The sequence below is a fragment of the Opisthocomus hoazin genome, chromosome 3 (assembly GCF_030867145.1).
Source record: "Opisthocomus hoazin isolate bOpiHoa1 chromosome 3, bOpiHoa1.hap1, whole genome shotgun sequence".
NCBI lineage: Eukaryota > Metazoa > Chordata > Aves > Opisthocomiformes > Opisthocomidae > Opisthocomus > Opisthocomus hoazin.
Genome location: NC_134416.1, coordinates 74,868,460 through 74,888,356, shown reverse-complemented (window position 1 = coordinate 74,888,356; position 19,897 = coordinate 74,868,460). Strand labels below are relative to the sequence as shown.

The following is a 19,897-nucleotide window of genomic DNA, read 5'->3' as shown; positions in this document are numbered from 1 at the left end:
CTGTGGAATTATTACCTCCTTGGGTTGATAGGAGGATACATGCACATTGAAGACCAGCAGTTGCTTCTCCTGCAAACAGATCAAACTTGCAAAACACTTGATCTTCAGTCAGATATTGGCCCTGCTTTCAGGTGGCGTCACTCTCAATGCTTTTAGACAAGTACAGTTTTTGTCAGTGCTGCTTATATTCCAACCTAAAGCAGGAATAGCTTTATTTATTATGAGTAAATATTGCGTTGTTTTCTGCATCAGCACATTCTAAATGTTTGTGGATTGCTATCCTCTTTGACTTTGTAGACAAAGGCAAAGCAAATAGAAGATGCAAAATATTTCCTCTAAGGTACATGAACTTAATGTTATGGACTTCTTTTTCTGCTTACTTTCTCTGGAGATATTCAAGACCCTCCTGGACAAGGTCCTGTGCAGCCTGCTGTGGGTGACCCTGCTTCGGCAGGGGGGTTGGACTAGATGACCCACAGAGGTCCCTTCCAACCCCTAACATTCTGTGATTCTGTGACTTTTTAAAACAAAACATTTTAAAAATCTTTCATTTTTTCTTGACATTTATTTGAGTTGTTGTTAATTTTGATGCATATTTGTCATTTCTGATTTCAAGAGAACAACAAAGTGATAGTGTTAATAAAGAGAAACCAACCGCATGTAAGACCAGCAGCTGGACATACCAAAACTCTCACAAAACCAGCTTACGTTTAGGAGAGCTCTAAATTTTTACAGGCTTAGTTATTTTTGTTCTTCACTCTACCCCCACCTCCCCAGCATATCAAACCTCTGAACTGTATCTGATTTATTTAGCTTGAATTCAGGATGTTTTCAGTTTCAGTGTGATCCAATGGTGAATTACATTTATATATCAAATTATAGAGAAATATCATGGAGTTCTGTTAATGGCATCTGCAGTAACTCTTACAATAAAAAAAAAAAATCTTTAACTCTCTGTAATTTTTTTTGTATTGTGCATTTTCCAAGTCAGTAGTCTTTTTCTGCTAAATTTATCCTACGTGTCTAATTCTTTCTCTGCTGCTGTTGCTGCTCCCTTGAGTAACATTTAGCACTTTTTACTTCTCTCTGGAGCTGCTTATCTGTGTGAAATAGCTCACACTACTGGCATCTTGTATTGGTCTTGCCTGAGTGAATGCTGGAAGTTCAGAATTAGTAAGAAAGCAGTTTGTTCCTTCATTGTGAAATTCTTCTACTCATCCAGATGTAAAGACTTTGTGCTGGATTGTATCCCCATTTGTGGTTTCTTACTCTTCATATCCAGATTTACCCTTGGCATCAGTGGCCACATTTCTTATTTACTTCCATACAAGTCTGGGCCACAGATTAATTTGTTTTCTCTTCAGTTGAAAAAAATGAAGTGTTGCTGTAATATTGTTCAGAATATTTTGAACGTGAATATTTTGATTCTGGATGATGCTTTATCATAATTCAGATGAAAGTTTAAGAAGGCAAGCTGTTTTCAAAATGTCCCTTCTTCTTGTGATGGAGGTGCTTGACAATTAATGCCAAATCCATTCTGATTGCTAGGTTATACTGGTTATTTAAAATAAAAAAAATAAAAAAAGTTTTAAATGCATTAAGTGCTTTAAGATTAGTGCCAAAATGAATGTCACTAAGTAGTCTGATGAAGGAAGTGTGTTCCCTTTTGAAGTTAGCAGTCACTGAGATCTGGGAGAGTAGTGTTTGTAGTAGCAGACCTACTGTCCCAAGGGAAGCCGAAGAAAAGGGGACTTGCTGCAGAAATTGAAGTGGAATTAGAAAATAACAGGATTTAGGGAGAAAATTTAAGCCATTTGACGGCATCTTTCTAGCCCTGGAGCTGGAATCCTGTCTCATACCTCATTGCCGCTGAATCTGCAGAGACGTGCCTTTGATTACCATCTCCTCAGTAGAGAACTAGTTCCTTCCTGATGTCCGTCTCGGGCTGTTAGATGTGGAGTTCATCTTACCATACTGTGTTGGGAGTAGAGGAGTTCGGGATGGGTATTCCTGGTTTGCCTCCCCCATCCTCAGAACAGGTCTCTTGAATGTCCTTGACATGGCTGTTAACCAAAGGGTGGTGAGGGGCAGTGGGGGGTGTTCTGTGAGTGCCTGATTTAGGATATTGGGGGGGGTTCTTTATCTGTTTTTTTTCACTTGGCATAATTTAAGTTTAGTAGTCTGTTCCAGGAGTTTGTGTTGTAGTGCATAAATAGCAAAAATGTGTGATGGGAGACGGATATGTACAGAAAGCAGGTTCACAAGGTTAAAAGAAACCATTTAGTTCTTACTTACACAGCTGAAGCTTTTTGTGTTGTTTTGTTTCCGAAACAAATGATGCTGCCATGCTACTCCGGTCAGCTACAAAAGCCTGGGAGTGCCCTCGCAGCCCTGCAGAACTGTCTGGCATCTGGTGATGAGGCCCGAGAGCGGGCGGACAGCGTGAGTGGGCTCCACACACTGAATGTGTGTCCCCACGGTATTTATGGGCTCTTTACAGCGCTGTCGATAGGCGAGGCCGTGGCAGGGAGCATGCGGTCATGCTGCGTCTGGTCACCATGTCAGCAAGAGAGATTAGATGTGTGTTTGGGGGTTTTTTGGGGGTGGGTGGGTGGGTTGGTTGTACTAAGCTTGCTTGCATTCTAATGAACTATCCTTGCAAGATTAAATAGGAAAATTGGCTCCTGTTTATACAGTTTCCTGGTGTCTAAAGGGCAAAAAAAGGCTATAGCCATTAGAAGAGCTGGAGATGAGGTGGTCATAAGGCACGAGTGACCACTGAGTGTAACGCTCCCTTCCTGTCCCCTCAGCTGAGGCCACGCCTCCCACATACGCAGGCAGTGGCACACATCTCGGGATGAGCTGGGACCCAGCCACGTTTGGAACATGAAGTCACCAAAACACTACTGGCGCTGGGCTGAGAGTCAGGTAGCCAGGACCCCCTGACATTGCATTAATCCATCTCAACAGAGAATCAGAGGTGGGAAAGGATGATTTTGTGGAAAGTTACGACATCAGAAGTGGATGCAACAACACCACTACAGGCTTACAGATAGATATTGTCTCCTAACTGCTTTTTGTGCCTTAGTAGTCCTGGCACCTTAATTGCTTTGTTCTTCAGCTTGCAATCAACATGACCACCATGGAGTTTATCTTAAGGTCTGTCTTTAAATTGGAATGGCACAGAGCGCGCTTACAAGAGGCAGGAACTGTTCTGCTATCCCTTCTGCTCTCTCTCTATTCCTCTTCTTTTTTTTTTTTCTTTTTTTTTCTTTTTTTTCTTTTTTTTTCTTTTTTTTCTTTTTTTTCTTTTTTTTCTTTTTTTTCTTTTTTTTCTTTTTTTTTCTTTTTTTTCTTTTTTTTCTTTTTTTTCTTTTTTTTCTTTTTTTTCTTTTTTTTCTTTTTTTTCTTTTTTTTCTTTTTTTTCTTTTTTTTCTTTTTTTTCTTTTTTTTCTTTTTTTTCTTTTTTTTCTTTTTTTTCTTTTTTTTCTTTTTTCTTTTTTCTTTTTTTCTTTTTTTCTTTTTTTCTTTTTTTCTTTTTTTCTTTTTTTCTTTTTTTCTTTTTTTCTTTTTTTCTTTTTTTTCTTTTTTTTCTTTTTTTTCTTTTTTTTCTTTTTTTTCTTTTTTTTCTTTTTTTTCTTTTTTTTCTTTTTTTTCTTTTTTTTCTTTTTTTCTTTTTTTCTTTTTTTCTTTTTTTTCTTTTTTTCTTTTTTTTCTTTTTTTCTTTTTTTCTTTTTTTTCTTTTTCTTTTTTCTTTTTCTTTTTTCTTTTTCTTTTTTTTCTTTTTCTTTTTTTTCTTTTTCTTTTTTTTCTTTTTCTTTTTTTTCTTTTTCTTTTTCTTTTTTTCTTTTTCTTTTTTTCTTTTTTTCTTTTTTTCTTTTTTTCTTTTTTTCTTTTTTTCTTTTTTTCTTTTTTTCTTTTTTTCTTTTTTTCTTTTTCTTCTTTTTTTTCTTTTTTTTCTTTTTTTTCTTTTTTTTCTTTTTTTTCTTTTTTTTCTTTTTTTTTCTTTTTCTTTTTTTTTCTTTTTTTTTCTTTTTTTTTCTTTTTTTTTCTTTTTTTTTCTTTTTTTTTCTTTTTTTTTCTTTTTTTTTCTTTTTTTTTCTTTTTTTTTCTTTTTTTTCTTTTTTTTTCCTTACATGCTACAGAAAATGCAGCACACAAATTGGAGTAGCAATCGTTTGTCCACTTTTCACACACACCCACATTTGGACATATCAGTTCAGGAACGTTAAGTTGCAAAGTGCTGTTAAACAGTCACGGTTTAAGACCAATGTAAAGTGTATTAGTTGATAATGCTGGGAGGGCTTAGGCAGAATATGGTGATACAAGGTAGGGTTACGTCACTTGGGTTAACTCTCAGTTTCTGCTCCTTGCTCGCTGATCAGCCAGTTATCAATGGTAAGGAAGCTCTTCTTAGTGTGACCTGAGTTATTTTACTCTATGTTTAGCAGTATTGTTTGCGAAGACAAGCCTGTATGTTTGAAATTCACTTTCATTTTTCATATCTTATGAACCAAGGCTAATCAATTTCAGTGCAATTTTCAACAACGTGGTTCTTTTGTTTGGCTTTTTTTTTTTTTTAAGTAGTCTTAACATTACTTTCAATTTTCTCTAATTAAGCAGCCCAATTGCCGGTGTGTGAAGTAACAAAGCGATTCAGTAAGCTTTCATGCTCACATAAAGGAAAGTCTTATGTTTTATTTCATTCAAAAATGTGAAGTATTTTTCTGTAGTACTCTGTTATTTAAAGCCATTCTGGACCACTAATTCCAAGCTCGTCAAAATCATGTTTTTATTGGAGCGGTTTGCAGATTTATAGTAATACAAGTATGAACATTAGATCTGTCAGGATATTATGGGTATCACTTGTCTGGAAAAAAGTGGTGTACAAGTCCCTGTTCTGCGTCTTTTGTTCCACAGTGAAGATTTCTGGTGTTAACTGATCTTTATTTGTATTTCATGTACTTGATCTGGACCCCTCTGAAAGCACCGTTGCTCACAATTGTAAATCAGAGGTGTTGACTCAGCCTTAATGTTTGTCAGTCATACAGAGACTAAAAGAAAACAGTTTTGTTTTGGGTTTTTTTTGATGTGTTCATGAATTCCTCTCTCCGTTTTTTGATCCATCTTTGATCCTACCAAAGAATCTTGAATTTGAGCCAGATTTCTCTGGGAAATTGTCCTCTTGATGATGATGTTTGCCAGGAAAGGGATTTCTACAGTTAATTAGCAGGGGAAAGACTGCTAACACACTGTAGATGTGGGAATAAGTAACATCAAAACCACTGTAGAAAAAAATTAGATTATTGTTGTCTACACTGTATAAATTTGTAAGAATTTTTTCAGGTAATTTTATCAAGGTCTTGTCATGCTTTCTATCAAATTGGACAATCCCTACGTACAAATTAGTCTGATAAGTATTTCTTAAATCATTATTTTCTGTATAAATTATGGAGAGGAGAGGATGCTGTTATTGGAAAGAGCCTGCATAATCATCTAGATTGGCCCTCAGCCAGTGCATGGTGACTGTATTGTTCTTTCCTCTCTGTAATACGGTGCATCACCAGAAGCCATGAAATGCCGTTGCCAACACCAGAGGTAGAGCTGATGCTTAGTGCTCAAACCTTTAGTCGAAATTTGGAGTGGGACTGGAGAAGAGAAAGTACACAGCCAGGAAGAACCCTGTTCAACATGTCTTTTAAACGCATGCACCAAGAACACTCTAAGAAGAGGAAAAGGGATGTGTGTCTTCAAAACCAACATGTGCACAAAACGTGGATTGAAAGAAGTGACATCTCCAGCATAGCAGGTATGCACCTTCCTAAGCCTCAGACAGTATATTGGCATTTCACTTTGTGCTATAAATTAAATCCATGGTTCTGACCAAAAACATTCTGTCTCTGAACCAGGACCAGACACAGATCTCGCATGCTGAAGATCAGTCTCAGGTAGTTAGACGTGGGTCCTTCCAGTTCTCCATTGTGTAACTGTTGTGGGCAGCCAAGGTGTGTTTTCAAATATAAGTGAGACGCCTAAGAGCCTAACCCTAACTGAACAATGAAATGTTGGAGTGTCTCTAAAACCATGGCCTAGGAGAGTGTTACGTTGATGCTGATCCCAGAAGTCCTCTATGATTAAAGGCTGATAAACTACAAAAGGAAGGATTGCAATGTAATTTGTACCTAAACATACCTAGAATGATGAGACCTGAAAATACAAACGTCTGTGATTTCAGCTCAAGAAACCTTGTCCGCAGACCATGGGTAGTGAGTCTCTTCTTCTCCTGCTTCCCTTTGGGTGAAGCTGGGATAACAGTATTCTAAGCAAAACAGCTAATTTGTGATAGAGATATCTTTTAAAAAATGTTTTCAGACTGTGGTCTGCAAACTGTATCTCAGAAACCCATGGCAGGTAAGGATGAAAAGCAAGTACTTTGCCTTGGGCTTAATTTTGCTATTCAAAGGTCTGCATCTCCGCTGGAAAATATTTAGGGATCTGTGAACTGAAAACAGTTGAACATCACTGACCTGAAAATATATTCCCTTGTTCTCAGAAAGCGAGCAAGACTGAGTTAACAGAAGGTTTCTCTATGGTGATGTTGATGCCTTCCCCTTGCTACCCTCTGTTCTACTAATGGATGGCATGGTTTGTAGCTAGAATATACCCTTTCATTTCTTAGGGTCAGAATCTTTTCTAATGAAATCTTTTTGCACTGTGGATCTTTTCTAGACCACTTGTACAATTATCTGATGTACTGCAAATTTAAATGCAAATGAAAACTTAGATTAATTTAAAAAAAAATCATGTTTTTCACTTAAATGATCAGTCTTCCCAAAGAGATCATAGAATCACAGAATAATTGGCATTGGAAGAGACCTTTGAAGGTCGTAGAAACATAGAATGGTTTGTGTTGGAAAGACCTTATAGATCATTTAGTTCCAACCCCCCTGCCATGGGCAGGGACGCCTTCCACTAGACCAGGTCACTCAAAGTCCCATCCAGCCTGGACCTGAACACTTCCAGGGAGGGTGTCATCTAGTCCAACCCCTCTGCAATGAACAGAGACAACTTCAACTACATCAGCTTGCTCAGAACCTGTCCAACCTGACTTTGAATGTTTCCATGGATGGGGCATCTACCACCTCTCTGGGCAACCTATTCCAGTGTGTCCCCACTCTCATCATAAAAAATTTCTTCCTTGTGTCTAGTCTAAATCTACCCTCTTTTGGTTTAAAACCATTACCTCTTGTAATCTCCCTTTGTAATGGAGATGTCTTACAGTTCTGGATCAAGGCTTATTTCTATTTACTCTCAAAAAAAAAAAAATTTGACTACTGTAAGTGAAATTGAGACATGTCTACAGTAGATGTGATAATTATCCATGACAGCACAGCCTGCCTTTGGAAAGTATGTACTACAGGCACAGTATTAATATATTACAGACCTCTGACCTTAAGCAGATGTCATGGGCAAGCCAGAAGAAAAGGTCAGAGCTCATTCATATATACTTACATTATAGTTCTTTATTTTATGTATACATGTGGTATTTTTGTCTGGAGGTTTGTGGGAAGAGCCTACCCCTAAAAGGCATTTAGGTTGCCCTTGGGCTTCATTCTGAAAGAAGGTGGTGTTTTAAAGGATGTGGCATTGTGAGGGTTTTTTTGTTTGCTTAGGATTTCGCCTTCCCCTTTCTTCAGCTCTCCGGCCCCTCTCGGAGCCGTGTCCCTGTTTGGCTGCTGCTGTCCGCATTCCCCCTGACAACCCAAGCAGCAGATAAAAAAATCAAAAGCATTAGTGTTCCATACTTATTAGCCAGGTCAGGGGGTGATGTTTATTATGAAAGGCTCTGCGAGAAGGAATTAACTATACACGTTAAAAACCACCCGATACAAGGCACCTGGAAAAACAAGCTTCTTAACGTGGAAAAGTACTGAGCTGTTTGTAAACATCCATGAAGGGGGCCATTGCCAGGGAGGGTGATTATATTTGTCCGTGCCTGTCACGGGACTCTGCCCAGGCTCTTTCCTGTCATGTCCCAGGCCCCAGGCTTCCATCTCGGCTGCCTCCCTTGCAGAGGTGACAGTCGTCCTCCCCAGCCCCACGCCTGGGCAGACCCTGGTGCGATGCCCATGGTGCCTTGGGCATGGGCACGGCTCTCCTGTTCTGCCTGTGCCCGCTGGCGGCGGGTGGATGTGGGCAGCTGCCAGCAGCTTCTTGCATCTGCGGCGATAGCAGCCTACCAATCTGGTCATTTTAGTTAATCTCATTAGAGCTCGTTTGTCTCTGGACCTGGACTCAAGTGGAGCATGGTGGCCGGTACCTGTCCCTGTGGAGTGCTGCGAGGAGATGCTCCCTGCCCCAGGAGCTGGAGGGAGGCGGATGCTCGCTCAGGCGCTCCCTGTCTTGGATGCTGAATCCAGTTCAAGGAAGACGAGGAGCTACTGGAGAGAGTCCAGTGGAGGGCTATGAGGATGAAGAGGGGACTGGAGCATCTCTCCTACGAGGAGAGGCTGAGGGAGCTGGGCTTGTTTAGCCTGAAGAAGAGAAGGCTGAGAGGGGACCTCATAAATGCCTATAAATATCTGAAGGGTGGGTGTCAGGAGGATGGGGCCAGACTTTTTTCAGTGGTGCCCAGCGACAGGACAAGGGGCAATGGGCACAACATGAAGCATAGGAAGTTCCACCTGAAAACGAGGAAGAACTTCTTCCCTCTGAGGGTGACAGAGCCCTGGAACAGGCTGCCCAGGGAGGTTGTGGGGTCTCCTTCTCTGGAGATATTCAAGACCCGCCTGGACGAGGTCCTGTGCAGCCTGCTGTAGGAGACCCTGCTTCGGCAGGGGAGTTGGACTAGATGACCCACAGAGGTCCCTTCCAACCCGTACCATTCTGTGATTCTGTTAACCTAAATTGTGCACTGAAATCACTAGAGTTGCCCAGGGTGGACATCAGCCCAGACTTTGTTTCCTTCAAAGTAACTGTTATCTTCATGAAATGTGCTTATGTCTGTTCATAGCCTTTGGCAGCAGTCTTGAGCAGGAAAACATGCTTCCAGTTCAGGAGATTGGGGCTTCTGTCTGTTGCAGACCACTCTTAATGCAGGTGGGGAAGCCACAGCTTGTGGAGTTAATTGTACTGCATTGTACTGGAGCACTGCTGTGATATTTATAACTTTCCTCCTTTCCCTTATCTGAGATCATACCGTTTTATTTTGTGATGTTGCCTGAAGCCGCCAGGTTATCCAAATAACTTGCCAGCCTCAAAGCAAAACATCAAGCCTTTCCCGCTTTCCTAAAGAGCCTTTCACCCTTTGCCATTACCACCGCCAGGCTGCCTTTTTTTTCTAGGGGGAAAAAAAACCCGAACCTTAAATCATATTGCAATTGCTAACACAGCAAACAGGTCTAAAGTAAAAGGACAGCCGAGTAACAAAGTCCACTCTGAAAGGAAATGGATAGAGAAGTTCCTGTGTGAAAGTGCAACTTTTTCTTACGTGGTGTTGTATAAGGCAACTTGCATTGTAGTTGAGTAACTGAACTCTGGGGTACATGCTTGTGATGCTGAGAGAACAGCACAAACGATGCTGAGAATTTCTCGCAGTTAAGTCACAGACCTGTCAAAGCTTAAGGAGCAGCTCAGTAACACTGCAGTGCATCTTAATGGTAAGAACAGCCACAGGGATTCCCAACAATTTACACCCATAAATTTATTGAAGCAAATGCTCATTTCAGCTCTTCAATGAAAGCACCTGCTTTAAGCAATGGCCAAAAGATATCTATAGGTTGTTATAGGCACTTCTTCAATGGTGTACTTTCCTATCCACTACAAAAGCATATACAGTGTTGATATGACCCCCAAAACACATATGAAGAAGTTTTCTATAGGTGTGACCTCAATGTTGAAGAGCATTCATGGAAGAGCGTAGTTCCAGCAGTTGGCATGTTGAAGCTAATTCCCTCCATCACCTTGTACAAAGTGTGGACCACTCGGTCCCCTGCGATATGGTCCTTGTGGGCTTGGTGCGCGGGCAGAAGCCCAGGCAAGAACTGCTGAGCTGCCTCCCAGCTGCAGCTGCCCTTTGCCTTTCCTCCAGTCTGCTTTTTGATGCCCTTCATAAAGATAGGGAAGGGAAACTTGGCTCATTTGTAGAGGGTTTCTTGCTTACATTTTTTTGTATATATATACGTTTTGTTGTATCTGTTTTCAGGAGGGGAAAAAGAATGCTTAAAACTCTGAAAACCGTAGGAATTGGGAGCTCAATGTCTCCTTTTACCAAAACTCTCCTCTTTCTTGCTTTATCCACTGTTCTGTTGTGCAGTGGTTGGAAGGTACTAGAGCAAGTTGAGGGCAACCACTTGTACTGTCTGGATCTGTGCCAGGCCTTAAAGGAGCCAAACAAACTGTGTTAAGATTTTTTTTTTTTTTAATCGCACTTTTTGGCATAGTCCTGTAGTGCTGGATTCTGTAAGACTCAAAGCTGAGGATTTTGACCCTGATTTTCATTCTGATTTAAAAAAAAAAAACCCAAAACCCACAAAAAAAAACCCAAAAAAACAAATGACAGTGAAGGGGGTAAGGAAACCATGTAAAGCGTAACAGTAAGTTGACAGATGTTGTAAGAAAACTGACCGAGCTGAGCAAACCTCACTGCAGGCACAAGAACAGCACTAAGGGAATCCAGACATGGCAGCAGCAAAGGTTAAAGTTTAAAGAGAAATAGATGAATTATAGAGAAGAGATACAAGAATTTGCTTACAGTTGGTAGTATCTGGCATCTGTTTCCATCCACAGGTGGAAGGCTGCATAGTTTGGCAAAAGGATGCACAGAGATAACCCCAGGCATTGTTTCTGTGTGGCACTAGGCCATATCAAAATTACATGGGGCATGACAATGTTTAGATCAAAGCTTTAAAGCTGAAAGGGTATCCAAATCTTATTGTACCTAAAAAAAAAAAAGACAAAAAATAACCCTTGTAAAAGCTTTGGCACAGTATTACTTTGAGGGGAGAGGGAGGGAGATAGGTTTTGCAAAAGTTATCAGGTTTGTGTTGATTGAAAGTGAAAATTTAGACTTTTGGGTTGTCAAAAGCCACTTTGAAAGGATGAAATTGCATTGTCTGTTCTTTTTTTATAGAGTGGTTATTAATAACCTGATATGAAATTGTCCTTTAGCTTCTTTGTATGATATGTGAGTCGACAACAAGTATGCACTGAGTTAGCTGTACGATGTTCAGCATTGCTAGTACTCTGAAGTCATTTAAGTTCCAGAACGTTTTGGAGCCAAAGTCAAATGTGTTTAAACATTACTAATACTCTAAATGCCCGTTTACTTCACAGATCATGCAGCTCAAGTTCTTAATGTCAAAGGAAGAGAAGTTAGTAGTGCATAGTTTATATTCTTTCAGGGCAGTAAACACAAGTATGTTAAGCATCAGAGTTCCATCTAACATACAAGAGACCCATGGATGAAGGGGAGCTTTTGACCTCCCAAAGCCCTTACTAATAGGAAACTGTTCCTCTGTGTCCAAGGTCCTTAGTAAGAAGAAGAAATTCGTAACTGAGGATTTGCTTAGGCATAGGGGTTTATGAACTCTGTTAAGCTTTTCTCTGTAGCTTGGCTTTTCAAAAGAATCTTGCTAGTGTGATCTAGTAGAGTAGCAAGTGGTTTTTGATGTAGAGAAAAAATAAAGAAACTTTAGGGGGGGTAAACATTAATTCAAATTGGATAGGTGCTTTTAGCAGTTTGCAACTCTCAATTTTGGTGTTAGCCTTTACAAAGACGTATCTCTGTATATTTACTATAAACCTGGTAATCTTGAAGAAAAAATATGTTTTCTGGACCAAATTGGAAGAGTCCGAACTTTTAATTTAAAACAAAAGCCAGGCACAATCTGCAGGGACTGCAACACTCTTCCATAAAACAGATGGCAAAGTTGGAAGGATAAAAACAGCGTGACTTTAGTTCCAATTTCTTGCTGATGTCCAGGCTATAACTGACTTCACACTAACTCCACAAGATAGGTATAAAATGTTGCTGTTATACATCTCTTTTTGCATGTTACATTGCAACAGAGAACAAAGCCAACCAAGTTCTGTTATCTGTGCTGCCAGTAAGGAAGATTTTTACTGACTGAAAACAAATGCTGTAAAAGCTTTTGTGAATAGCATACACTGATCTGGTGGTAAACCCATCACAGGACTGAAGGAATACTACTTTCATACACACTTTGGCACAGATGCCATTCTTTTCATGGACAAGAGCATGTGGGCTCTCTTGGCATGTGAATTTTGTGGATGCTGCACCTCTTAAGATTTTTCTCATTTCTGTAAAGCTCACAGGACAAGGTTTGTTGTTTGTTTTTGGTTTTTTTCTGAAAGGGATTTATCACTGCTATTAACTGCCTGTAAACACTGTGTACTTTAAATATTTTATAGCTACATGAAGGGATTGGCACTCAGGACACTGTGGTTTTATGCAGCTTATCTGTCAAATGGCTATTATACTTCCAGTTTCATAATATGTTTTACCTAGAAATGTGATTATCAGGATGCGCTTTTAATAGATAATTCCTTTACACCAGGACGGAAAAGTGAATATATAAATGAATTCCTAGTGTGTCTTTACATGTTGGTCCCTTGTTTGTTGTTTGGGTCATTGAAACGTTTAGCAGTGCATGACAATAATCTGATTTAATGACAAGAACAAAGAACCCGCTCTCTGTTTTCCAAAGTTGCAGCAGATGTAGAGAATAAATTATAAACAATTTTCCAAACATAAGGTATAAATTTATAGCAGTGACATCTTGCATGAGAAATACAGCATATACATCCTAAACAGAACAGTTCATGCTGACCAGATGCCAGGTCATCCATTAGCAATACTTTATCTGATTAGTATTGTTAATGGAAGGGCTTATCCAGGCATCTCGTAAAAGCAGATCTATTGTAGATCATGATTTCTTGTCAATACAGTCATCAAGGCTATCGTGGTTAAGACAGCCCAGCTATTAACCTACTGGAGAGAACTGGACAGAAAAATATACTGAGCAGTCAGTGAAGCAGAGACCCTTCCATTTTTTTGCTTCCATGCATAGTGTTGCCCCGTGCACTGCTACCTCTTCCATCATTTCACTTGGCAATACAGATTATTTCAGCATCTTTTTTTTACTCAACTTCTAATATATTCAGTGGCTTTATTGTGATAATTTACGGTACTTTTGATTTTATATTCATCATGGTCTTAGTAAATGAAAAGGTAATACTGAAAGGGCATGTTCCTGGAGCAGATGGAAGTACCATAGATACACAATAGGTTATTTTAAAATGCATAGATTAAGGAGCAAACAAAAATTACTCTTCTCCCTGAGAAAAGAGTGATCTTGAGCGTGGAATTTCGTTTGTTGACATTGAAGATGACCTAGCTAATACTTTAATTTTGTACAATACATTTTGTTAATCTCAGTATTTCTGACAGCATCACGGTATTTAATGATCTGTCTTCATTATAAATAGTATGTTTAGATATTCATGATTCAGCATAACTTTAATCAGTTAGAATTTGTGTAGAAATCAGTTCAAACAGGAAATTTTTTTTAAATCTGTAGTAGTTTTGAGTTTCTTTTTGAAGCCACTGTTCAGTTAAAATATAGTGGATTTTTTTTTTATTTTTAACAAAGTGGAAAAAAATCTTCTGTTTAGAGGCAAAATGCATGGATTTTAAACAAAACAAGTTTTCTTAAGCTATTTTCCTAGCTCTGAGGCAAAACATTTATTTTTAATTTAAGATGCTGCTATGTTTAAAAAGCTGTTATGAGTTTAAATTGATTGGAAAATAGTTCTAAAACAAGTGAGGGCCTACTGTGACTTGCATGCATGGTAACAAAGACGTGAAGTAGCTGTGCTATTGCAGAGCAGTGAAACCCCAGCACTTCTGTTGGTATCGATCGCAACCCCAGCGCTGTTCTGTGTTTGGAGCTCCCCTGTCAGACCCCAGCAGCGGGAAGTCAACTCTTTGTTGCCATGGTTGTGGAGCTGCACCATTAACTTGGAATATCTTCTCAGACCAAACCCATTTCTTCCCTGTTTTCAAGAGTAAGTTAAAGATTAATGAAAACTTTGGAAATTTTTTAGATTTTGGATCCTTCCTGCTAAGACAAGGTGGTTTTGATTGGTGTCTGATTATATGAGGTGGTTGTATTTCTTTTCCTAAAATTACATCTGAGCTTACCTTCTTATATTTCTTTTGAATATCCTTTTAAGTATCAAAGACTTCCCCTATTATTTGTTTTGGTTTTTAAATTTCTTTCTTTTTCCCTGTGTCTCTCTGTATTGCACATGCTTACTTTCATTTGTTCTTGTCTTTCTGACTTTGCCTGCATTTCTTTGATTCTTTGTCCTTGTCTTTATTTCTACATTTTCCTTGTTTTTGCCTTTCTAATTTTTCCCTCCATGTTTAATTTCCAGAGACTGGATACAGGACTTTGTCCCACACTTTAGGTGTGTATGAATCTGTATTTCCCTGTTCACCTGCCTGCCTCTTTCACTGCTTAGGTAAGGATAGGGAGTAAAACCTGAAAGATCAGAACAAGGGTTTTCTGACAGTAAATGCATCTAATATTGGCTGCCATGACCACAAGAAGATCACAATTCTTGAATTTCTGCATGAACTGAGAAACTCTAACAGCTGTAAAAACTAGCAAAAAGACCACAACCAGCAAGTTTTGGCAATGAGGATGAATAGAAAAGGTCATATCACAGGCATATTTGCGAGACTGGGACGTAGTTAGAGAACGGAAGTCACACTGAGGGTAGAGTTGAAGATGGCATCCCATTCAAGGACAGCGTGATTGGCAAGATGGTAGAGCGCTTGCAGTGTCCAAGGAAAGAGATAGCACGAAGGTCTGCTGTGCTTTGTCCCTGTTGTTCTTGATCTTGCTGATCATTACAGGAGATGTCAGAATGAAAGATCAAAATACAGACTAGAGGAGGGGAGGTGGCTGTGCATGGGAGACGTAAATCAGTAATATCAACACACTAGTCCAATGTCTTGATGAGGTTGCCTGTGGAGTAAGGTGCAGAAGGTGAAAGAACACAAGTCATGCCCATGTCAGATCTTTTCTGAAAATCTTGGGAGAAGGTGAGGATTATTCTCTTAAGTAATGATTGGAGGGGTAGGGAAAAAAAGTGTTAAACTTCTTGGAGAAAAGGCTTCTGACTGCAGAAGGCAGTTGGATGGCCAGGGTCCTGATTAAAGGGTCTAACCAAAAAGACACTAAAGCCTTCAGTGAAGGCAGGAGCTTGTGCAAGAAGCAGCCAGACTGCAGCAGGTCAAAAATGGAAATGGAGAGTTTCAAACAGTATTTGTAAAAATGCTTGTGGGAAGTGAGATAGAGATGGAAACAATTGCCGTGCTTTGTAATGAGGCAAGTGAGTTGAGGATCAAAAAAGTGGAAGAGGGAGTTCGTCTGCAGCCGTGTGCACAGAAGCAAAGAAAGCAAAAGAGTGCAAGAGTAAACAGAATAAGCAAAAGGTCATGAGCATTCATGACCCGGAACTTCCAGTGACAGAGAATGAGGAGGAGGCATTGATGCTCTGTTTTGGCTGAAAACAGCAGAAAATAGGAGAAGGCTATCATGGCAGCAAAAGGGAACATGTTGCTAGTTGGAACAAAGTTAGATGAAAGGTTAGTCTGGCAGGGTGGAAGAAATTGAACCAATGTTTTTGGCTGAATGAAGATAGGAGTGTGATAAAGTGTCTAACTGAAGGTGTGGAAGACCCAGTCATCAAAAAGTAGTTCAGTTAGGTCTGAAGAAGGGAAGGAAGCAGTTTATGGATTGTAGATGACAGCAACGTGGAGGGGAGATACAAGTAGAACTGGATGTGACACTAAATAAACCTAAAATAAAATAACTGAACAAAACTTCAGACTAGAGAACATTTGGAAAAGGTAGCTAGGGAAGTCCATGAGCATCTGAGCGGAGGTGGGGAGAGTGGAGAAGGATAAATTACTCAGAAAGTATAGTTAAAGGAGTAATTTCAGAAGAAGGCATCTTGATCTCTGAGGTAATGGTGGAAAGGGGAAATGTGAGGAAGGTGTGGCTGGTTATGGTCATTTTCAATACAGAATCTCAGAGAAAATATAAGCAGAGACAGAGGGAAAGCAAGAGGCTGAGTTGAGCAGATAGGACCAACGCTACTAAAGCCCTTGAGGTAGTGCTAAAACTGGGTTGGGAAGTAGAAGGTGGACGTGGCAGGAAGGTTACTCCTGGGGAAGAATGTCACCAGAGGCAGAGCAGTGGGGATGCGGGATCATAGGGTTGCTGTGAGGGGGAAATGAAGAGAGAATAAGCAAAGATGGTCAGATGTAGCAGATAGGAACCAAAAAGAAGTTAAAATAACAGAAGACAGCAAAGAGAGAAGAGCAAATGGAGCTAGTGTAGGGAAAAGATAAAGGAGACGGGTGCTTTGAGGCAGTAAGGGAGTAGTGAGAGCCCTAGGAGACTACCGGATGGACAGGTGTTTTTTTTTTTGAACAGCAAACAACAACAGTAAAAACAACCAAAAGAAGCAAATCCCAACAAAATAAAACAACAACAACAAAACCCCTGAATGACATCCAAGGAATTAATGGACTTAATCCACCTTCAAGAAAAATCTCATAAACAGCTAGGAAATCGTAGTCAAATAGCTAAAATGTTGTTGGTAGTTGTAAACTGCATGGCTGGATCCTCAGATGCTGTAAACTAGAAGGTAGCTCTCCACCGAATTCTTAACCCATCCCAGCTCTTCCTGCGTTACCAGTGTGAGGGCTTTGCTAGAGCCGTAAAACTGAAAAGCAACAAACTCAAGTTTACATGCTGCAGAAGGTGTGCGCAGTGATGAACGTAAACTCCTGCACAAATGCCTTTTGTGTCTAGTACCTGTCATATCTGGTAGCTTTTGTGTTTTTTCTGCATGTGGTTTCGTACCTGAACACTTGCAACCATAGTTCCCAAGTAGAATTCTCTGAAAAACTTACCTAATGTGGTGAGGATTTTACACGTTTAACGCAGTATCTGCTTGCATTTGGAGTTACCCAAGATCTAATCAATGGGACACTTTCACTCATCTAGTTATAATCAAATCGGGTATCAGCTCAGAACAGTGGAGAATTGCAGCAACTGGTGTGCTTTCTGTGACTATGCTCTGAATTTGCACCCATGTCCTCCAGAACAGAATCCAGTCACTTGGTCTGCATGATTACAGATAGAAGAATAGTTTTATTCGGTGAATGAATTACTTATTCCGTGTGAGGAGCACTCAAATATGAAATTTCCCCATATCTTTGCATTGTAAGCATTAAGAGACTGAAAGTGACACAGCAGTCATCCATGCTAAATTATTTACAGAGTATAGCACAATAGCGTTGACACCAATGCATCCTCTACTGTCTGTTTAAACATCCTGATACCATATTTGACTTAACAGGAATTGTTTTGTTACTGGGAATGGCAACTGTACGCTTCCCCTCCCTACATGGCATCTTGACTGAACAAGCTATTGAAGGGAATATGCTCTAAGTGGCCATATTTTATATTAAAATTTGATTAAATTCATTCTGTAGGCCACTTCAATGTGAATCATAATTATATTATTCTGCCAGTAACTGAGGTAATATGATAAGAAGAATGTCACATTCTCTGGACTGCTTTTAATGGAGTATATATTACAACTCAGTGCTTGCTGTATTCAGCAGTGCTCACTTAAGACATTTAGAACTAAATGACAGCTTAGGGCTGTAGAACTTGGTGGGTCACACTCTTCCTTCTCATGCATAGGCTTTGTTGGGTTTAATGGAGATCAGTGCACGATGGAAGTCCAATACAGGATTTGAAAAGAAGTGAGGGTGGTAATAAAACTTCTTCATATTACAAAACATTTTTCATACATGCTCTTCATTATTGCAAGGCAAGTGGGGCACTGTACTATCTTGGTTGACCTCCCCTGTGACTTACTTTCAGCTCAACTCCTTTAATAGATGAGAATGAACATGGCTCTCTGTGGCAGTTTGTTTTACTGCAGCAGAGCTAGCAATAACATTTCATATCCTTCCCTTAGAGAATTCAGCTCCTCATGTACTGGCATTGCTGTGTGGCTTTGTGTTTTCAGTCACTTAATGCAGTTTTGGTTTTAATGAGTGTCATTAAAAGAACAAAAGATGAAAATCTTGGTGAGGCAAGTAAATGACTAAGAACAAGGTAAGCAGTCAACACCTGTGTGTCAGGTTAAAGAGTTTAGTTTCCAAATAGGTATTGTGTGTTGTGGCTTCTGTATGCTGCAGGTTATAATAATGTATTTTAAAATAATGATTCATGGTTGGTTATTTAATGGCAAATGGCCTAAATATCACACATACGTATAGCTGTAAGAAAATGGAGCCTTAAAAAATAAACACCTTGGGAAAACAGATTCAACTGTAGTGAATCAACTGATTCAGATGATCAGTAGGGTCATTGCTGATGCCGCTTTTACTGTTTCCCTTTTTAAGCTACTGTTCCTGAGAGGTCATTTTTTGTTAGTCCTCTTCACACCAGTGTTCTTTTTTCCTTAATCATTTCTGACAAGATACCCATTGTATGAGCGTTCTCGGACAAACTTCCAAGACTAAAGGGTTTGTGCTTGGTATCCGGAGAAGAGACGCTCAAGTCCGTTGCGATTAGACTGTGGTGGCTGAGACACTGGAAGTAACTAGGGAGGCTGGTAGTGCGCTTCCCAGCTGAAGAAATTAATTTTCTATATATTACCAATCAATGTGCCTGGCTTCTCTTCGGGCCGGGAACTGCACATGCAAGAATGAACAGCTACACTCGGAGCTTTGATGCAAAAAGTCGTATGACATTTTTTTTGTCTCTACTATCCACGCTAGATGTGTCAGAAAAAAAAATTAGTGACCTTGTCCTGCTAAGCCTTGAAATGGCATTGGATCAGCAGCTGACTTTGGCCAAGTTCTCTTGTAAAAATACCCCTCAGCAACAGTGTAACATGTGAATAAACAGTAAGTGTCATTCTAATAACAACGCAAAGGTTGAATATAAAAATAAATAAAAGCAAGGATAAAAATTGCTGACCTGAGACCCAGTCCTCAATCACAGAAGTCGAGGGACTGTTCAGCGTATTTCAGACTAGGCAGTATGTCAGGCTCACCAGGATTAGTATTTTTGCTGGTCCCACTTACATTTACTCCCAATGTCGTGTTACGGTGATCACTGTTTACACTGTGATCAGACAGTAGTAGCTCTACCAGATCTGGGTCTTCTTTCACTCATACTGGAAGTGCAAATTTTTAGTTTCAGTGAGTTTTATTTGCACCTCGGCAGCAGATTCAACTTTTGCGACAATGAAATTGTCTCATCGTGTTAGCCGGTGCCTCACATGGCTGTGTCTCTTCTCGTTGGGCTAGGCTCTAAATCTGGGATGTCACTGAATTCATTAATCCATGGAAATGATTCATTTAAGGGAGGTTTCTTTCCCCTCTGTACATGCTTGCTAATTAGCAGATGAATTTTGATGTTCTAATTGATCTGCTGCGGAGAGACAGCTGTGCGCCCCAGCTGTCCTCCGCTCCAGTGGGCCTCCTCTGCAGAAGGGAGGGAGCAGCCCCTCTTCTGACAAATTGATTTAACTAGAGTGCACTGCCTTGGGGGAGTCGTATGCTGCGCTGTCGCTGCAGATGACTGCAGCCTTTGCGGACTGCAAACACTGGAGCGCTGTAATTGCCCAACAGTGTCCTTTCTGTTGCTTCACTGAAATTCAATTTTTCATGCCTCACCAAGCTTTCCAGTCCCCCTCTTGCCCCTGGTGTGGAAATACGGTATTCTGCCTGACCTCCATTTCAGGAAACATTTCAGGTGCTTGAAAGTGG

At 39.9% G+C, this 19,897-nt stretch overlaps 1 protein-coding gene across 14 annotated transcripts in view; it reads left to right on the top strand.

Moving 5' to 3' along the window:
- The window catches only part of LOC104338159 (poly(rC)-binding protein 3), a 548,717-nt gene that overhangs the window by 406,177 nt on the left and 122,643 nt on the right, over positions 1–19,897 (top strand). Inside the window, exon 1 of one of the 14 annotated variants that reach the window (XM_075416687.1) lies at positions 5,729–5,809. The exons of the other annotated variants lie outside the window; for them this stretch is intronic. The gene's annotated coding sequence lies outside the window, so the exon portion shown is untranslated. Of the gene's footprint in view, positions 1–5,728; positions 5,810–19,897 lie in introns of those variants that run through there. 14 annotated transcript variants of the gene reach the window in all.